General features: G+C 36.9%; 11 non-coding genes across 11 annotated transcripts; all 11 read right to left on the bottom strand.

Annotated features, from left to right (window-relative positions):
* Positions 1–797: 797 nt before the first annotated feature.
* trnar-ucg (transfer RNA arginine (anticodon UCG)) lies at positions 798–870 on the bottom strand. Its single transcript has one exon. It is a non-coding gene; the product is annotated as a tRNA-Arg (tRNA).
* A 4,270-nt stretch (positions 871–5,140) lies between these two features.
* Positions 5,141–5,213, bottom strand: trnar-ucg (transfer RNA arginine (anticodon UCG)). The gene has a single exon. It is a non-coding gene; the product is annotated as a tRNA-Arg (tRNA).
* Positions 5,214–7,525: 2,312 nt separating this feature from the next.
* On the bottom strand, positions 7,526–7,598 carry trnar-ucg (transfer RNA arginine (anticodon UCG)). Its single transcript has one exon. It is a non-coding gene; the product is annotated as a tRNA-Arg (tRNA).
* Positions 7,599–8,919: 1,321 nt separating this feature from the next.
* On the bottom strand, positions 8,920–8,992 carry trnar-ucg (transfer RNA arginine (anticodon UCG)). Its single transcript has one exon. It is a non-coding gene; the product is annotated as a tRNA-Arg (tRNA).
* A 612-nt stretch (positions 8,993–9,604) lies between these two features.
* trnar-ucg (transfer RNA arginine (anticodon UCG)) lies at positions 9,605–9,677 on the bottom strand. The gene has a single exon. It is a non-coding gene; the product is annotated as a tRNA-Arg (tRNA).
* Positions 9,678–10,585: 908 nt separating this feature from the next.
* trnar-ucg (transfer RNA arginine (anticodon UCG)) lies at positions 10,586–10,658 on the bottom strand. Its single transcript has one exon. It is a non-coding gene; the product is annotated as a tRNA-Arg (tRNA).
* A 1,321-nt stretch (positions 10,659–11,979) lies between these two features.
* trnar-ucg (transfer RNA arginine (anticodon UCG)) lies at positions 11,980–12,052 on the bottom strand. The gene has a single exon. It is a non-coding gene; the product is annotated as a tRNA-Arg (tRNA).
* A 1,593-nt stretch (positions 12,053–13,645) lies between these two features.
* On the bottom strand, positions 13,646–13,718 carry trnar-ucg (transfer RNA arginine (anticodon UCG)). Its single transcript has one exon. It is a non-coding gene; the product is annotated as a tRNA-Arg (tRNA).
* A 1,069-nt stretch (positions 13,719–14,787) lies between these two features.
* Positions 14,788–14,860, bottom strand: trnar-ucg (transfer RNA arginine (anticodon UCG)). Its single transcript has one exon. It is a non-coding gene; the product is annotated as a tRNA-Arg (tRNA).
* A 1,436-nt stretch (positions 14,861–16,296) lies between these two features.
* trnar-ucg (transfer RNA arginine (anticodon UCG)) lies at positions 16,297–16,369 on the bottom strand. The gene has a single exon. It is a non-coding gene; the product is annotated as a tRNA-Arg (tRNA).
* Positions 16,370–17,277: 908 nt separating this feature from the next.
* On the bottom strand, positions 17,278–17,350 carry trnar-ucg (transfer RNA arginine (anticodon UCG)). Its single transcript has one exon. It is a non-coding gene; the product is annotated as a tRNA-Arg (tRNA).
* Positions 17,351–17,555: the final 205 nt, after the last annotated feature.

Raw genomic sequence — 17,555 nt, 5'->3', positions numbered from 1 at the left:
TAAAGTTGAACAACAATGTCCAAGAGTTTCAAAGCAACAAGACCAATGCCTTATTCAGCGAAATTGCAAACATGTCCATATTAGCAGATTTAATGAAATTAAACGACCACGAAAATGCCTCAAAACCTCAATTTTCTATTTTGAAGTAAGACGCCTTATCCACGAGGCAACACCTTCTACTCCATATTCTCCGATATGACATCAAACAGACGTTGCTTAGCAACAACAGACATCAAAATTGTGAACCTATCCGAATGAGGAAAGCTAGTGATATTTTACAAGTACGAAAAGACTATGTCCCTCAATCAATCAGACATAATATTTCTCAGGTCTTGCAGTCTTAGATTATTGAAGTTGAACAACAATGTCCAAGCTTTTCAAAGCAACAAGACCAATGCCTTATTCAGCGAAATTGCAAACATGTCCATATTAGCAGATTTAATTAAATTAAACGACCACGAAAATGCCTCAAAACCTCAATTTTCTGTTTCGAAGTAAGACGCCTTATCCACGAGGCAACACCTTCTACTCCATATTCTCCGATATGACATCAAACAGACGTTGCTTAGCAACAACAGACATCAAACTTGTGAACCTATCCGAATGAGGAAAGATAGTGATATTTTACAAGTACGAAAATACTATGTCCCTCAATCAGACATAATATTTCTCAGGTCTTGCAGTCTTAGATTATTGAAGTTGAACAACAATGTCAGAGCTTTTCAAAGCAACAAGACCAATGCCTTATTTCTGGAAATTGCAAACATGTTCAAATTAGCTGAGCTAATGAAATTAAACAACCACGAAGGGACTCGAACCCTCAATCTTCTGATTCGAAGTCAGACGCCTTGTCCATTAGGCCACGCAGTCTATGTGATGCAGCCCTTTTTTGACTTTATACAGACTTTGCTATGCAACCATAGACATAAAAATTGTGAACCTGTCCGAATGAGGAAAGCTAGTGATTTTTAACAAGTACAAATATACTCTTTCCTTCAATCTTTCGATGCAGATTCAGACACAATAATTCTCAGGCCTTGCAATATTAGATTATTAAAGATGAATAACAATGTCCAAGCCTTTCAAAGAAACAAGACCAATGCCTTATTTCGGGAAATTGCAAACATGTCCATATTAGCAGATTTAATGAAATTAAACGACCACGAAAATGCCTCAAAACCTCAATTTTCTATTTTGAAGTAAGACGCCTTATCCACGAGGCAACACCTTCTACTCCATATTCTCCGATATGACATCAAACAGACGTTGCTTAGCAACAACAGACATCAAAATTGTGAACCTATCCGAATGAGGAAAGCTAGTGATATTTTACAAGTACGAAAAGACTATGTCCCTCAATCAGACATAATATTTCTCAGGTCTTGCAGTCTTAGATTATTGAAGTTGAACAACAATGTCCAAGCTTTTCAAAGCAACAAGACCAATGCCATATTTTGGGAAATTGCAAACATGTTCAAATTAGCTGAGCTAATGAAATTAAACAACCACGAAGGGACTCGAACCCTCAATCTTCTGATTCGAAATATTACACTGTTTCCTTAAACGGTTCAGTTTTCCCCAAGGAACATGTTTTAATTATTCAATTATGGCAAAAAACAAAAACAATTAGAAGTTGAACATGATCCATTAGGCCACGCAGTCTATGTGATACAGCCCTATTTGACATTATACAGACTTTGCTATGCAACCATAGACATAAAAATTGTGAACCTGTCCGAATGAGGAAAGCTAGTGATTTTTAACAAGTACAAAGATACTCTTTCCTTCAATCTTTCGATGCAGATTCAGACACAATAATTCTCAGGCCTTGCAGTCTTAGATTATTAAAGTTGAACAACAATGTCCAAGCTTTTCAAAGCAACAAGACCAATGCCTTATTTCGGGAAATTGCAAACATGTCCATATTAGCAGATTTAATGAAATTAAACGACCACGAAAATGCCTCAAAACCTCAATTTTCTATTTTGAAGTAAGACGCCTTATCCACGACGCAACACCTTCTACTCCATATTCTCCGATATGACATCAAACAGACGTTGCTTGCAACAACAGACATCAAAATTGTGAACCTATCCGAATGAGGAAAGCTAGTGATATTTTACAAGTACGAAAAGACTATGTCCCTCAATCAGACATAATATTTCTCAGGTCGTGCAGTCTTAGATTATTGAAGTTGAACAACAATGTCCAAGCTTTTCAAAGCAACAAGACCAATGCCATATTTTGGGAAATTGCAAACATGTTCAAATTAGCTGAGCTAACCACGAAGGGACAATTTTGATGTCTGTTGTTGCTAAGCAACGTCTGTTTGATGTCAATCTTCTGATTCGAAGTCAGACGCCTTATCCATTAGGCCACGCAGTCTATGTGATACAGCCCTATTTGACATTATACAGACTTTGCTATGCAACCATAGACATAAAAATTGTGAACCTGTCCGAATGAGGAAAGCTAGGGATTTTTAACAAGTACAAAGATACTCTTTCCTTCAATCTTTCGATGCAGATTCAGACACAATAATTCTCAGGCCTTGCAGTCTTAGATTATTAAAGTTGAACAACAATGTCCAAGCTTTTCAAAGCAACAAGACCAATGCCTTATTTCGGGAAATTGCAAACATGTCCATATTAGCAGATTTAATGAAATTAAACGACCACGAAAATGCCTCAAAACCTCAATTTTCTATTTTGAAGTAAGACGCCTTATCCACGAGGCAACACCTTCTACTCCATATTCTCCGATATGACATCAAACAGACGTTGCTTAGCAACAACAGACATCAAAATTGTGAACCTATCCGAATGAGGAAAGCGAGTGATATTTTACAAGTACGAAAAGACTATGTCCCTCAATCAGACATAATATTTCTCAGGTCGTGCAGTCTTAGATTATTAAAGTTGAACAACAATGTCCAAGCTTTTCAAAGCAACAAGACCAATGCCTTATTTAGGGAAATTGAAAACATGTACGAATTAGCTGAGCTAATGAAATTAAACGACCCTATTTGACAGTTGAACAACAATGTCCAAGCTTTTCAAAGCAACAAGACCAATGCCTTATTTCGGGAAATTGCAAACATGTCCATATTAGCAGATTTAATGAAATTAAACGACCACGAAAATGCCTCAAAACCTCAATTTTCTATTTTGAAGTAAGACGCCTTATCCACGAGGCAACACCTTCTACTCCATATTCTCCGATATGACATCAAACAGACGTTGCTTAGCAACAACAGACATCAAAATTGTGAACCTATCCGAATGAGGAAAGCTAGTGATATTTTACAAGTACGAAAAGACTATGTCCCTCAATCAGACATAATATTTCTCAGGTCTTGCAGTCTTAGATTATTGAAGTTGAACAACAATGTCCAAGCTTTTCAAAGCAACAAGACCAATGCCATATTTTGGGAAATTGCAAACATGTTCAAATTAGCTGAGCTAATGAAATTAAACAACCACGAAGGGACTCGAACCCTCAATCTTCTGATTCAAAATATTACACTGTTTCCTTAAACGGTTCAGTTTTCCCCAAGGAACATGTTTTAATTATTCAATTATGGCAAAAAACAAAAACAATTAGAAGTTGAACATGATCCATTAGGCCACGCAGTCTATGTGATACAGCCCTATTTGACATTATACAGACTTTGCTATGCAACCATAGACATAAAAATTGTGAACCTGTCCGAATGAGGAAAGCTAGTGATTTTTAACAAGTATAAAGATACTCTTTCCTTCAATCTTTCGATGCAGATTCAGACACACTAATTCTCAGGCCTTGCAGTCTTAGATTATTAAAGTTGAACAACAATGTCCAAGCTTTTCAAAGCAACAAGACCAATGCCTTATTTCGGGAAATTGCAAACATGTCCATATTAGCAGATTTAATGAAATTAAACGACCACGAAAATGCCTCAAAACCTCAATTTTCTATTTTGAAGTAAGACGCCTTATCCACGAGGCAACACCTTCTACTCCATATTCTCTGATATGACATCAAACAGACGTTGCTTAGCAACAACAGACATCAAAATTGTGAACCTATCCGAATGAGGAAAGCTAGTGATATTTTACAAGTACGAAAAGACTATGTCCCTCAATCAGACATAATATTTCTCAGGTCTTGCAGTCTTAGATTATTGAAGTTGAACAACAATGTCCAAGCTTTTCAAAGCAACAAGACCAATGCCTTATTTAGGGAAATTGCAAACATGTACGAATTAGCTGAGCTAATGAAATTAAACGACCCTATTTGACATCATACAGACTTTGCTATGCAACAACAGACATCAAAATTGTGAACCTATCCGAATGAGGAAAGCGAGTGATATTTTACAAGTACGAAAAGACTATGTCCCTCAATCAGACATAATATTTCTCAGGTCGTGCAGTCTTAGATTATTAAAGTTGAACAACAATGTCCAAGCTTTTCAAAGCAACAAGACCAATGCCTTATTTAGGGAAATTGAAAACATGTACGAATTAGCTGAGCTAATGAAATTAAACGACCCTATTTGACATCATACAGACTTTGCTATGCAACAGTAGACATCAAAGTTGTGAACCTGTCCGAATGAGGAAAGCTAGTGATATTTAACAAGTAAGAAGATACCTTTTCCCTCAAATTTGCGATGCAGAATCAGACTCAATAATTCTCAGGCCTTGCAATATTAGATTATTAAAGATGAATAACAATGTCCAAGCCTTTCAAAGAAACAAGACCAATGCCTTATTTCGGGAAATTGCAAACATGTCCATATTAGCAGATTTAATGAAATTAAACGACCACGAAAATGCCTCAAAACCTCAATTTTCTATTTTGAAGTAAGACGCCTTATCCATGAGGCAACACCTTCTACTCCATATTCTCCGATATGACATCAAACAGACGTTGCTTAGCAACAACAGACATCAAAATTGTGAACCTATCCGAATGAGGAAAGCTAGTGATATTTTACAAGTACGAAAATACTATGTCCCTCAATCAGACATAATATTTCTCAGGTCTTGCAGTCTTAGATTATTGAAGTTGAACAACAATTTCCAAGCAACAAGACCAATGACATATTTCGGGAAATTGCAAACATGTTCAAATTAGCTGAGCTAATGAAATTAAACAACCACGAAGGGACTCGAACCCTCAATCTTCTGATTCGAAGTCAGACGCCTTATCCATTAGGCCACGCAGTCTATGTGATACAGCCCTATTTGACATTATACAGACTTTGCTATGCAACAGTAGACATCAAAGTTGTGAACCTGTCCGAATGAGGAAAGCTAGTGATATTTAACAAGTAAGAAGATACCTTTTCCCTCAATCTTGCGATGCAGAATCAGACTCAATAATTCTCAGGCCTTGCAATATTAGATTATTAAAGATGAATAACAATGTCCAAGCCTTTCAAAGAAACAAGACCAATGCCTTATTTCGGGAAATTGCAAACATGTCCATATTAGCAGATTTAATGAAATTAAACGACCACGAAAATGCCTCAAAACCTCAATTTTCTATTTTGAAGTAAGACGCCTTATCCACGAGGCAACACCTTCTACTCCATATTCTCCAATATGACATCAAACAGACGTTGCTTAGCAACAACAGACATCAAAATTGTGAACCTATCCGAATGAGGAAAGATAGTGATATTTTACAAGTACGAAAAGACTATGTCTCTCAATCAGACATAATATTTCTCAGGTCTTGCAGTCTTAGATTATTGAAGTGTCCAATGTCCAAGCTTTTCAAAGCAACAAGACCAATGCCTTATTTCGGGAAATTGCAAACATGTTCAAATTAGCTGAGCTAATGAAATTAAACAACCACGAAGGGACTCGAACTCTCAATCTTCTGATTCGAAGTCAGACGCCTTATCCATTAGGCCACGCAGTCTATGTGATACAGCCCTATTTGACATTATACAGACTTTGCTATGCAACAGTAGACATCAAAGTTGTGAACCTGTCCGAATGAGCAAAGCTAGTGATATTTAACAAGTAAGAAGATACCTTTTCCCTCAATCTTGCGATGCAGAATCAGACTCAATAATTCTCAGGCCTTGCCATATTAGATTATTAAAGATGAATAACAATGTCCAAGCCTTTCAAAGAAACAAGACCAATGCCTTATTTCGGGAAATTGCAAACATGTCCATATTAGCAGATTTAATGAAATTAAACGACCACGAAAATGCCTCAAAACCTCAATTTTCTATTTTGAAGTAAGACGCCTTATCCACGAGGCAACACCTTCTACTCCATATTCTCCAATATGACATCAAACAGACGTTGCTTAGCAACAACAGACATCAAAATTGTGAACCTATCTGAATGAGGAAAGATAGTGATATTTTACAAGTACGAAAAGACTATGTCTCTCAATCAGACATAATATTTCTCAGGTCTTGCAGTCTTAGATTATTGAAGTTGAACAACAATGTCCAAGCTTTTCAAAGCAACAAGACCAATGCCATATTTCGGGAAATTGCAAACATGTTCAAATTAGCTGAGCTAATGAAATTAAACAACCACGAAGGGACTCTAACCCTCAATCTTCTGATTCGAAGTCAGACGCCTTATCCATTAGACAACGCAATCTATGTGATACAGCCCTATTTGACATTATACAGACTTTGCTATGCAACCATAGACATACAAATTGTGAACCTGTCCGAATGAGGAAAGCTAGTGATTTTTAACAAGTACAAAGATACTCTTTCCTTCAATCTTTCGATGCAGATTCAGACACAATAATTCTCAGGTCTTGCAGTCTTAGATTATTAAAGTTGAACAACAATGTCCAAGCTTTTCAAAGCAACAAGACCAATGCCTTATTTAGGGAAATTGCAAACATGTACGAATTAGCTGAGCTAATGAAATTAAACGACCCTATTTGACATCATACAGACTTTGCTATGCAACAGTAGACATCAAAGTTGTGAACCTGTCCGAATGAGGAAAGCTAGTGATATTTAACAAGTAAGAAGATACCTTTTCCCTCAAATTTGCGATGCAGAATCAGACTCAATAATTCTCAGGCCTTGCAATATTAGATTATTAAAGATGAATAACAATGTCCAAGCCTTTCAAAGAAACAAGACCAATGCCTTATTTCGGGAAATTGCAAACATGTCCATATTAGCAGATTTAATGAAATTAAACGACCACGAAAATGCCTCAAAACCTCAATTTTCTATTTTGAAGTAAGACGCCTTATCCATGAGGCAACACCTTCTACTCCATATTCTCCGATATGACATCAAACAGACGTTGCTTAGCAACAACAGACATCAAAATTGTGAACCTATCCGAATGAGGAAAGCTAGTGATATTTTACAAGTACGAAAATACTATGTCCCTCAATCAGACATAATATTTCTCAGGTCTTGCAGTCTTAGATTATTGAAGTTGAACAACAATGTCCAAGCTTTTCAAAGCAACAAGACCAATGACATATTTCGGGAAATTGCAAACATGTTCAAATTAGCTGAGCTAATGAAATTAAACAACCACGAAGGGACTCGAACCCTCAATCTTCTGATTCGAAGTCAGACGCCTTATCCATTAGGCCACGCAGTCTATGTGATACAGCCCTATTTGACATTATACAGACTTTGCTATGCAACAGTAGACATCAAAGTTGTGAACCTGTCCGAATGAGGAAAGCTAGTGATATTTAACAAGTAAGAAGATACCTTTTCCCTCAATCTTGCGATGCAGAATCAGACTCAATAATTCTCAGGCCTTGCAATATTAGATTATTAAAGATGAATAACAATGTCCAAGCCTTTCAAAGAAACAAGACCAATGCCTTATTTCGGGAAATTGCAAACATGTCCATATTAGCAGATTTAATGAAATTAAACGACCACGAAAATGCCTCAAAACCTCAATTTTCTATTTTGAAGTAAGACGCCTTATCCACGAGGCAACACCTTCTACTCCATATTCTCCAATATGACATCAAACAGACGTTGCTTAGCAACAACAGACATCAAAATTGTGAACCTATCCGAATGAGGAAAGATAGTGATATTTTACAAGTACGAAAAGACTATGTCTCTCAATCAGACATAATATTTCTCAGGTCTTGCAGTCTTAGATTATTGAAGTGTCCAATGTCCAAGCAACAAGACCAATGCCTTATTTCGGGAAATTGCAAACATGTTCAAATTAGCTGAGCTAATGAAATTAAACAACCACGAAGGGACTCGAACCCTCAATCTTCTGATTCGAAGTCAGACACCTTATCCATTAGGCCACGCAGTCTATGTGATACAGCCCTATTTGACATTATACAGACTTTGCTATGCAACCATAGACATAAAAATTGTGAAACTGTCCGAATGAGGAAAGCTAGTGATTTTTAACAAGTACAAAGCTACTCTTTCCTTCAATCTTTCGATGCAGATTCAGACACAATAATTCTCAGGCCTTGCAGTCTTAGATTATTAAAGTTGAACAACAATGTCCAAGCTTTTCAAAGCAACAAGACCAATGCCTTATTTAGCGAAATTGCAAACATGTCCATATTAGCAGATTTAATGAAATTAAACGACCACGAAAATGCCTCAAAACCTCAATTTTCTATTTTGAAGTAAGACGCCTTATCCACGAGGCAACACCTTCTACTCCATATTCTCCGATATGACATCAAACAGACGTTGCTTAGCAACAACAGACATCAAAATTGTGAACCTATCCGAATGAGGAAAGCTAGTGATATTTTACAAGTACGAAAATACTATGTACCTCAATCAGACATAATATTTCTCAGGTCTTGCAGTCTTAGATTATTGAAGTTGAACAACAATGTCCAAGCTTTTCAAAGCAACAAGACCAATGCCATATTTCGGGAAATTGCAAACATGTTCAAATTAGCTGAGCTATTGAAATTAAACAACCACGAAGGGACTCGAACCCTCAATCTTCTGATTCGAAGTCAGACGCCTTATCCATTAGGCCACGCAGTCTATGTGACACAGCCCTATTTGACATTATACAGACTTTGCTATGCAACAGTAGACATCAAAGTTGTGAACCTGTCCGAATGAGGAAAGCTAGTGATATTTAACAAGTAAGAGGATACCTTTTCCCTCAATCTTGCGATGCAGAATCAGACTCAATAATTCTCAGGCCTTGCAATATTAGATTATTAAAGATGAATAACAATGTCCAAGCCTTTCAAAGAAACAAGACCAATGCCTTATTTCGGGAAATTGCAAACATGTCCATATTAGCAGATTTAATGAAATTAAACGACCACGAAAATGCCTCAAAACCTCAATTTTCTGTTTCGAAGTAAGACGCCTTATCCACGAGGCAACACCTTCTACTCCATATTCTCCGATATGACATCAAACAGACGTTGTTTAGCAACAACAGACATCAAAATTGTGAACCTATCCGAATGAGGAAAGCTAGTGATATTTTACAAGTACGAAAATCAGACATAATATTTCTCAGGTCTTGCAGTCTTAGATTATTGAAGTGTCCAATGTCCAAGCTTTTCAAAGCAACAAGACCAATGCCTTATTTCGGGAAATTGCAAACATGTTCAAATTAGCTGAGCTAATGAAATTAAACAACCACGAAGGGACTCGAACCCTCAATCTTCTGATTCGAAGTCAGACGCCTTATCCATTAGGCCACGCAGTCTATGTGATACAGCCCTATTTGACATTATACAGACTTTGCAATGCAACCATAGACATAAAAATTGTGAAACTGTCCGAATGAGGAAAGCTAGTGATTTTTAACAAGTACAAAGCTACTCTTTCCTTCAATCTTTCGATGCAGATTCAGACACAATAATTCTCAGGCCTTGCAGTCTTAGATTATTAAAGTTGAACAACAATGTCCAAGCTTTTCAAAGCAACAAGACCAATGCCTTATTTAGGGAAATTGCAAACATGTACGAATTAGCTGAGCTAATGAAATTAAACGACCCTATTTGACATCATACAGACTTTGCTATGCAACAGTAGACATCAAAGTTGTGAACCTGTCCGAATGAGGAAAGCTAGTGATATTTAACAAGTAAGAAGATACCTTTTCCCTCAAATTTGCGATGCAGAATCAGACTCAATAATTCTCAGGCCTTGCAATATTAGATTATTAAAGATGAATAACAATGTCCAAGCCTTTCAAAGAAACAAGACCAATGCCTTATTTCGGGAAATTGCAAACATGTCCATATTAGCAGATTTAATGAAATTAAACGACCACGAAAATGCCTCAAAACCTCAATTTTCTATTTTGAAGTAAGACGCCTTATCCATGAGGCAACACCTTCTACTCCATATTCTCCGATATGACATCAAACAGACGTTGCTTAGCAACAACAGACATCAAAATTGTGAACCTATCCGAATGAGGAAAGCTAGTGATATTTTACAAGTACGAAAATACTATGTCCCTCAATCAGACATAATATTTCTCAGGTCTTGCAGTCTTAGATTATTGAAGTTGAACAACAATGTCCAAGCTTTTCAAAGCAACAAGACCAATGACATATTTCGGGAAATTGCAAACATGTTCAAATTAGCTGAGCTAATGAAATTAAACAACCACGAAGGGACTCGAACCCTCAATCTTCTGATTCGAAGTCAGACGCCTTATCCATTAGGCCACGCAGTCTATGTGATACAGCCCTATTTGACATTATACAGACTTTGCTATGCAACAGTAGACATCAAAGTTGTGAACCTGTCCGAATGAGGAAAGCTAGTGATATTTAACAAGTAAGAAGATACCTTTTCCCTCAATCTTGCGATGCAGAATCAGACTCAATAATTCTCAGGCCTTGCAATATTAGATTATTAAAGATGAATAACAATGTCCAAGCCTTTCAAAGAAACAAGACCAATGCCTTATTTCGGGAAATTGCAAACATGTCCATATTAGCAGATTTAATGAAATTAAACGACCACGAAAATGCCTCAAAACCTCAATTTTCTATTTTGAAGTAAGACGCCTTATCCACGAGGCAACACCTTCTACTCCATATTCTCCAATATGACATCAAACAGACGTTGCTTAGCAACAACAGACATCAAAATTGTGAACCTATCCGAATGAGGAAAGATAGTGATATTTTACAAGTACGAAAAGACTATGTCTCTCAATCAGACATAATATTTCTCAGGTCTTGCAGTCTTAGATTATTGAAGTGTCCAATGTCCAAGCAACAAGACCAATGCCTTATTTCGGGAAATTGCAAACATGTTCAAATTAGCTGAGCTAATGAAATTAAACAACCACGAAGGGACTCGAACCCTCAATCTTCTGATTCGAAGTCAGACACCTTATCCATTAGGCCACGCAGTCTATGTGATACAGCCCTATTTGACATTATACAGACTTTGCTATGCAACCATAGACATAAAAATTGTGAAACTGTCCGAATGAGGAAAGCTAGTGATTTTTAACAAGTACAAAGCTACTCTTTCCTTCAATCTTTCGATGCAGATTCAGACACAATAATTCTCAGGCCTTGCAGTCTTAGATTATTAAAGTTGAACAACAATGTCCAAGCTTTTCAAAGCAACAAGACCAATGCCTTATTTAGCGAAATTGCAAACATGTCCATATTAGCAGATTTAATGAAATTAAACGACCACGAAAATGCCTCAAAACCTCAATTTTCTATTTTGAAGTAAGACGCCTTATCCACGAGGCAACACCTTCTACTCCATATTCTCCGATATGACATCAAACAGACGTTGCTTAGCAACAACAGACATCAAAATTGTGAACCTATCCGAATGAGGAAAGCTAGTGATATTTTACAAGTACGAAAATACTATGTACCTCAATCAGACATAATATTTCTCAGGTCTTGCAGTCTTAGATTATTGAAGTTGAACAACAATGTCCAAGCTTTTCAAAGCAACAAGACCAATGCCATATTTCGGGAAATTGCAAACATGTTCAAATTAGCTGAGCTAATGAAATTAAACAACCACGAAGGGACTCGAACCCTCAATCTTCTGATTCGAAGTCAGACGCCTTATCCATTAGGCCACGCAGTCTATGTGACACAGCCCTATTTGACATTATACAGACTTTGCTATGCAACAGTAGACATCAAAGTTGTGAACCTGTCCGAATGAGGAAAGCTAGTGATATTTAACAAGTAAGAGGATACCTTTTCCCTCAATCTTGCGATGCAGAATCAGACTCAATAATTCTCAGGCCTTGCAATATTAGATTATTAAAGATGAATAACAATGTCCAAGCCTTTCAAAGAAACAAGACCAATGCCTTATTTCGGGAAATTGCAAACATGTCCATATTAGCAGATTTAATGAAATTAAACGACCACGAAAATGCCTCAAAACCTCAATTTTCTGTTTCGAAGTAAGACGCCTTATCCACGAGGCAACACCTTCTACTCCATATTCTCCGATATGACATCAAACAGACGTTGTTTAGCAACAACAGACATCAAAATTGTGAACCTATCCGAATGAGGAAAGCTAGTGATATTTTACAAGTACGAAAATCAGACATAATATTTCTCAGGTCTTGCAGTCTTAGATTATTGAAGTGTCCAATGTCCAAGCTTTTCAAAGCAACAAGACCAATGCCTTATTTCGGGAAATTGCAAACATGTTCAAATTAGCTGAGCTAATGAAATTAAACAACCACGAAGGGACTCGAACCCTCAATCTTCTGATTCGAAGTCAGACACCTTATCCATTAGGCCACGCAGTCTGTGTGATACAGCCCTATTTGACATTATACAGACTTTGCAATGCAACCATAGACATAAAAATTGTGAAACTGTCCGAATGAGGAAAGCTAGTGATTTTTAACAAGTACAAAGCTACTCTTTCCTTCAATCTTTCGATGCAGATTCAGACACAATAATTCTCAGGCCTTGCAGTCTTAGATTATTAAAGTTGAACAACAATGTCCAAGCTTTTCAAAGCAACAAGACCAATGCCTTATTTAGGGAAATTGCAAACATGTACGAATTAGCTGAGCTAATTAAATTAAACGACCCTATTTGACATCATACAGACTTTGCTATGCAACAGTAGACATCAAAGTTGTGAACCTGTCCGAATGAGGAAAGCTAGTGATATTTAACAAGTAAGAAGATACCTTTTCCCTCAAATTTGCGATGCAGAATCAGACTCAATAATTCTCAGGCCTTGCAATATTAGATTATTAAAGATGAATAACAATGTCCAAGCCTTTCAAAGAAACAAGACCAATGCCTTATTTCGGGAAATTGCAAACATGTCCATATTAGCAGATTTAATGAAATTAAACGACCACGAAAATGCCTCAAAACCTCAATTTTCTATTTTGAAGTAAGACGCCTTATCCATGAGGCAACACCTTCTACTCCATATTCTCCGATATGACATCAAACAGACGTTGCTTAGCAACAACAGACATCAAAATTGTGAACCTATCCGAATGAGGAAAGCTAGTGATATTTTACAAGTACGAAAATACTATGTCCCTCAATCAGACATAATATTTCTCAGGTCTTGCAGTCTTAGATTATTGAAGTTGAACAACAATGTCCAAGCTTTTCAAAGCAACAAGACCAATGACATATTTCGGGAAATTGCAAACATGTTCAAATTAGCTGAGCTAATGAAATTAAACAACCACGAAGGGACTCGAACCCTCAATCTTCTGATTCGAAGTCAGACGCCTTATCCATTAGGCCACGCAGTCTATGTGATACAGCCCTATTTGACATTATACAGACTTTGCTATGCAACAGTAGACATCAAAGTTGTGAACCTGTCCGAATGAGGAAAGCTAGTGATATTTAACAAGTAAGAAGATACCTTTTCCCTCAATCTTGCGATGCAGAATCAGACTCAATAATTCTCAGGCCTTGCAATATTAGATTATTAAAGATGAATAACAATGTCCAAGCCTTTCAAAGAAACAAGACCAATGCCTTATTTCGGGAAATTGCAAACATGTCCATATTAGCAGATTTAATGAAATTAAACGACCACGAAAATGCCTCAAAACCTCAATTTTCTATTTTGAAGTAAGACGCCTTATCCACGAGGCAACACCTTCTACTCCATATTCTCCAATATGACATCAAACAGACGTTGCTTAGCAACAACAGACATCAAAATTGTGAACCTATCCGAATGAGGAAAGATAGTGATATTTTACAAGTACGAAAAGACTATGTCTCTCAATCAGACATAATATTTCTCAGGTCTTGCAGTCTTAGATTATTGAAGTGTCCAATGTCCAAGCTTTTCAAAGCAACAAGACCAATGCCTTATTTCGGGAAATTGCAAACATGTTCAAATTAGCTGAGCTAATGAAATTAAACAACCACGAAGGGACTCGAACTCTCAATCTTCTGATTCGAAGTCAGACGCCTTATCCATTAGGCCACGCAGTCTATGTGATACAGCCCTATTTGACATTATACAGACTTTGCTATGCAACAGTAGACATCAAAGTTGTGAACCTGTCCGAATGAGCAAAGCTAGTGATATTTAACAAGTAAGAAGATACCTTTTCCCTCAATCTTGCGATGCAGAATCAGACTCAATAATTCTCAGGCCTTGCCATATTAGATTATTAAAGATGAATAACAATGTCCAAGCCTTTCAAAGAAACAAGACCAATGCCTTATATTTCTCAGGTCTTGCAGTCTTAGATTATTGAAGTTGAACAACAATGTCCAAGCTTTTCAAAGCAACAAGACCAATGCCATATTTCGGGAAATTGCAAACATGTTCAAATTAGCTGAGCTAATGAAATTAAACAACCACGAAGGGACTCGAACCCTCAATCTTCTGATTCGAAGTCAGACGCCTTATCCATTAGGCCACGCAGTCTATGTGATACAGCCCTATTTGACATTATACAGACTTTGCTATGCAACAGTAGACATCAAAGTTGTGAACCTGTCCGAATGAGCAAAGCTAGTGATATTTAACAAGTAAGAAGATACCTTTTCCCTCAATCTTGCGATGCAGAATCAGACTCAATAATTCTCAGGCCTTGCAATATTAGATTATTAAAGATGAATAACAATGTCCAAGCCTTTCAAAGAAACAAGACCAATGCCTTATTTCGGGAAATTGCAAACATGTCCATATTAGCAGATTTAATGAAATTAAACGACCACGAAAATGCCTCAAAACCTCAATTTTCTATTTAGAAGTAAGACGCCTTAACCACGAGGCAACACCTTCTACTCCATTTTCTCCAATATGACATCAAACAGACGTTGCTTAGCAACAACAGACATCAAAATTGTGAACCTGTCCGAATGAGGAAAGCTAGTGATTTTTAACAAGTACAAAGATACTCTTTCCTTCAATCTTTCGATGCAGATTCAGACACAATAATTCTCAGGTCTTGCAGTCTTAGATTATTAAAGTTGAACAACAATGTCCAAGCTTTTCAAAGCAACAAGACCAATGCCTTATTTAGGGAAATTGAAAACATGTACGAATTAGCTGAGCTAATGAAATTAAACGACCCTATTTGACAGTTGAACAACAATGTCCAAGCTTTTCAAAGAAACAAGACCAATGCCTTATTTCGGGAAATTGCAAACATGTCCATATTAGCAGATTTAATGAAATTAAACGACCACGAAAATGCCTCAAAACCTCAATTTTCTATTTTGAAGTAAGACGCCTTATCCACGAGGCAACACCTTCTACTCCATATTCTCCGATATGACATCAAACAGACGTTGCTTAGCAACAACAGACATCAAAATTGTGAACCTATCCGAATGAGGAAAGCTAGTGATATTTTACAAGTACGAAAAGACTATGTCCCTCAATCAGACATAATATTTCTCAGGTCTTGCAGTCTTAGATTATTGAAGTTGAACAACAATGTCCAAGCTTTTCAAAGCAACAAGACCAATGCCTTATTTCGGGAAATTGCAAACATGTCCATATTAGCAGATTTAATGAAATTAAACGACCACGAAAATGCCTCAAAACCTCAATTTTCTATTTTGAAGTAAGACGCCTTATCCACGAGGCAACACCTTCTACTCCATATTCTCCGATATGACATCAAACAGACGTTGCTTAGCAACAACAGACATCAAAATTGTGAACCTATCCGAATGAGGAAAGATAGTGATATTTTACAAGTACGAAAAGACTATGTCTCTCAATCAGACATAATATTTCTCAGGTCTTGCAGTCTTAGATTATTGAAGTGTCCAATGTCCAAGCAACAAGACCAATGCCTTATTTCGGGAAATTGCAAACATGTTCAAATTAGCTGAGCTAATGAAATTAAACAACCACGAAGGGACTCGAACCCTCAATCTTCTGATTCGAAGTCAGACGCCTTATCCATTAGGCCACGCAGTCTATGTGATACAGCCCTATTTGACATTATACAGACTTTGCTATGCAACCATAGACATAAAAATTGTGAAACTGTCCGAATGAGGAAAGCTAGTGATTTTTAACAAGTACAAAGCTACTCTTTCCTTCAATCTTTCGATGCAGATTCAGACACAATAATTCTCAGGCCTTGCAGTCTTAGATTATTAAAGTTGAACAACAATGTCCAAGCTTTTCAAAGCAACAAGACCAATGCCTTATTTAGGGAAATTGCAAACATGTACGAATTAGCTGAGCTAATGAAATTAAACGACCCTATTTGACATCATACAGACTTTGCTATGCAACAGTAGACATCAAAGTTGTGAACCTGTCCGAATGAGGAAAGCTAGTGATATTTAACAAGTAAGAAGATACCTTTTCCCTCAAATTTGCGATGCAGAATCAGACTCAATAATTCTCAGGCCTTGCAATATTAGATTATTAAAGATGAATAACAATGTCCAAGCCTTTCAAAGAAACAAGACCAATGCCTTATTTCGGGAAATTGCAAACATGTCCATATTAGCAGATTTAATGAAATTAAACGACCACGAAAATGCCTCAAAACCTCAATTTTCTATTTTGAAGTAAGACGCCTTATCCATGAGGCAACACCTTCTACTCCATATTCTCCGATATGACATCAAACAGACGTTGCTTAGCAACAACAGACATCAAAATTGTGAACCTATCCGAATGAGGAAAGCTAGTGATATTTTACAAGTACGAAAATACTATGTCCCTCAATCAGACATAATATTTCTCAGGTCTTGCAGTCTTAGATTATTGAAGTTGAACAACAATGTCCAAGCTTTTCAAAGCAACAAGACCACTGACATATTTCGGGAAATTGCAAACATGTTCAAATTAGCTGAGCTAATGAAATTAAACAACCACGAAGGGACTCGAACCCTCAATCTTCTGATTCGAAGTCAGACGCCTTATCCATTAGGCCACGCAGTCTATGTGATACAGCCCTATTTGACATTATACAGACTTTGCTATGCAACAGTAGACATCAAAGTTGTGAACCTGTCCGAATGAGGAAAGCTAGTGATATTTAACAAGTAAGAAGATACCTTTTCCCTCAATCTTGCGATGCAGAATCAGACTCAATAATTCTCAGGCCTTGCAATATTAGATTATTAAAGATGAATAACAATGTCCA

Source organism: Oncorhynchus clarkii, unplaced genomic scaffold (assembly GCF_045791955.1).
Source record: "Oncorhynchus clarkii lewisi isolate Uvic-CL-2024 unplaced genomic scaffold, UVic_Ocla_1.0 unplaced_contig_10886_pilon_pilon, whole genome shotgun sequence".
NCBI classification, from domain to species: domain Eukaryota; kingdom Metazoa; phylum Chordata; class Actinopteri; order Salmoniformes; family Salmonidae; genus Oncorhynchus; species Oncorhynchus clarkii.
The sequence above is the reverse complement of the archived record's forward strand: the minus strand, read 5'-3'. Positions and strand labels throughout refer to the sequence as shown.